The 2,850-nt window shown below is 31.5% G+C and overlaps 1 long non-coding RNA gene across 1 annotated transcript; it reads right to left on the bottom strand.

The window, feature by feature from the left end:
• Positions 1–1,337: 1,337 nt before the first annotated feature.
• Positions 1,338–2,337, bottom strand: LOC145128761 (uncharacterized). The gene is made up of 2 exons (XR_013717093.1): positions 1,741–2,337; positions 1,338–1,673 (listed from the first exon to the last, which is right to left on the bottom strand). It is a non-coding gene; the product is annotated as an uncharacterized LOC145128761 (long non-coding RNA).
• Between the last annotated feature and the right edge of the window lie 513 nt (positions 2,338–2,850).

The following is a 2,850-nucleotide window of genomic DNA, read 5'->3' as shown; positions in this document are numbered from 1 at the left end:
AGATTCGAACTCCACATAAACCCAATCCCCACTCAAATACTTTATCTATATGTCATGAAAACCTTCCTCTTTCAGCAAAAGTAATAACTTTAGAATCAACCTTACACTTCTAACTTGACAAAAACCTGATGGTTTCAAAGCCAGGTCATTAACAATATCTTTACCCTCAAGATGGAGCGAAATCCCAACCTTATTCAGCTTAACAGTACTACCCTTCACAACATTGGCATAAGTCATTTTCTGAGAAACATTACTGCCCCCACCAGCAGCATTGACATGCACCTGTGTTTCCCCATGCATACGTTTATTCTCCCTTCCAAACTTGGCCAAAGAAACGAAAACATGATAGCTACCTATCCACAGATCACGCAGCTTCAATTCGAGATGCTTCACATCCTGAACTTTGAGAAATCTAACAAATGCAAACATTTTCCTAGAATTGGACAATTTCTTAGCAATATAAACATCCGAAACCCTACCATACTTTTCACAAATAGACCAAAGCTGCTTATTATCCAATTCAGGAGGAAAATTAGATATAAAAAAAGGATGTCGACACCTTATCAGCATTCCACCCAGCCTTCTTATTATTTGCAATTTTCCATTCGCCTGCTTCCTTACGACTCATCTGACCAATCCTGGAATTCGAAAAAGACAATGAAGAAGAAGTCCTGCCAAAAAGCGAAACAAAAGGGAATAAGCGAAACCAGGTGGACTTAACGAGCAGTTGACCGGCGTTTGTTCCCGCCGGGAAGCTTCCGAGATCGCCGGACGCTTAGGGTTTTTTCCTATAACTCTTTATGAAAAGACTTATCCAAATTAAAAGAGGAAATAATAAAAATACTAATAATTCAAAAAAAAGAAGTTTTTTATGTGTTGAAATATTATCAATTTATATTCTTTTCTTATTTTTATTATAATTAATTAAACATATTAATAATTTTAAAATATAAAATAATGATATATTAAATATTAATTTTAAAATATAAAATAATGATTTTAATAAGAGATAGGATAATGACATACATACAGTTTTGTAGGCTTTTCTAATAGGATAGTGACATTTTTATATATAAAACAAGATAATGAAGATAATTTTTTATGTGTAACCGAAGGAAACTATATTTATCTTATGAAGTTGGTTCGATACTTTATTCACATTTTGTAAAACATTGTAAGTGCCAATGACAAACTTTCAAATTTATTCCCTACAAATTGCATAAGTAACAGATATTTTAAACATGATTATTGTTATCGTAATTAGTACCAATACTAAACCAATGTAAATCACATTAAGATATATAATATATAAAAGCATCATTTTTAATATTAAAAGATGAGAAACAACCACACAAATATATTTAAAACATCTACAAATTTACAATTTTACTAATCAAATTCAAAACCATTCTAAAACAACAGAAAAATACATGAGTTGGGATCCATTTGGTTCATGAAGCTACCCAAGGAACAAACAAACAAATATTAGAAAACAAACTCACACGCACATATATTTACATGTTTTACCCAAATCAGGATCTAGATCTGTTGGGTTTTTACTTTGTTTTTGAAGAGCTGGAATAAGAACCCATACACACATTTGGCATAAGAACAAACACATATCTGGTTCGTGATAGTTAAATAGCAGAAAAATTCATGGTATGTTCTTGAAGCTACACAAGGAACAAACAAAAACATGTCAAAATACAAACCCAAACACTTATCTTTACATGCTCTTACCTTGATCGGGATTTGGATCTGTTGGGTTTTACTTTGTTGTTGAAGATTTAGAATAAGAACCCAGACATAGATCTAGCATACAATTAGAATAATCTTTGACTGACAGTGAACAATATGAAACACAAAAATGTCATATATTAAAATAAAATAAAACTCTGATTGAATCGAGAGATTATGGTGAGAGAGAGCCTTAAAAAATTTCCTATCAACAACACCAATAGACGATGGTGTGATGTTAGTACAAAACATTTCCTGATACGAATGAGGTGAGTGTGAATATTTCACTCATATTCTTTGTGCATAATTAACCCTCAGTAGAAGATTCTACACTTTCTGATTTCATAGATAGGTTACCATGGAAAGGAGAGCTCGAAAAAGGGGGTAGAAGACGATTGCAGAGAGAATCAATTCAAAAAACTGGTCTTCTTGAAAAGAGAAGTGTAGTTGAAGAACCTGCGTGTTTCAGGAGGGGCGGAAGGAAATGAGAAGATAGACAATATGATTTAGGGTTGTATTGGGATTAAACACCATCAAGCCATTCAATTGATTGAATAAGAAATGGATGGCCAGATTAAGCTTCAAAGGAAAACACGTCATCGATCCGTGTGGTGATCCGCGTGACACCCGTGCTTTTACTTGTTTATATTTGTACCTCTTATATCCATAATTATAATTCTCTTTTTATGAAAACTAATTAAATATGTCATTAATGTTAACAATAACATTCTTTCAGAATAAATTCGCATCTAGGTTTTATATATGAGTTCGTATTTTGTTTCAGGACTCACTCACTTAAAATACAATAAAGTTGAAATGAATATGAAGAACGAGAGTGTATTTTACTAGAATATACTCTCATTCTGCTGGAATACACTCTCATTCTTCTACATATAAATTCATTCTGAAAGAATATTATTGTTGACATTAATGACGAATTTAATTAGTTTCCATAAAAATGAATTATAAGTATGGATAACATTTAATATACATATAATTAATACTAAATTCTTATTGGTGCATTCTAGCACACAATAGATGTGAGAAACATTTGAACCTACATCTCTCTCTCTCTCTTTATATATATATATATATATATATATATATATATAT

The sequence above is a fragment of the Lactuca virosa genome, chromosome 8, assembly GCF_052849685.1.
Source record: "Lactuca virosa cultivar CGN04683 chromosome 8, Lactuca_virosa_CGN04683_v6, whole genome shotgun sequence".
Classification (NCBI taxonomy): Eukaryota; Viridiplantae; Streptophyta; class Magnoliopsida; order Asterales; family Asteraceae; genus Lactuca; species Lactuca virosa.
The sequence above is the reverse complement of the archived record's forward strand: the minus strand, read 5'-3'. Positions and strand labels throughout refer to the sequence as shown.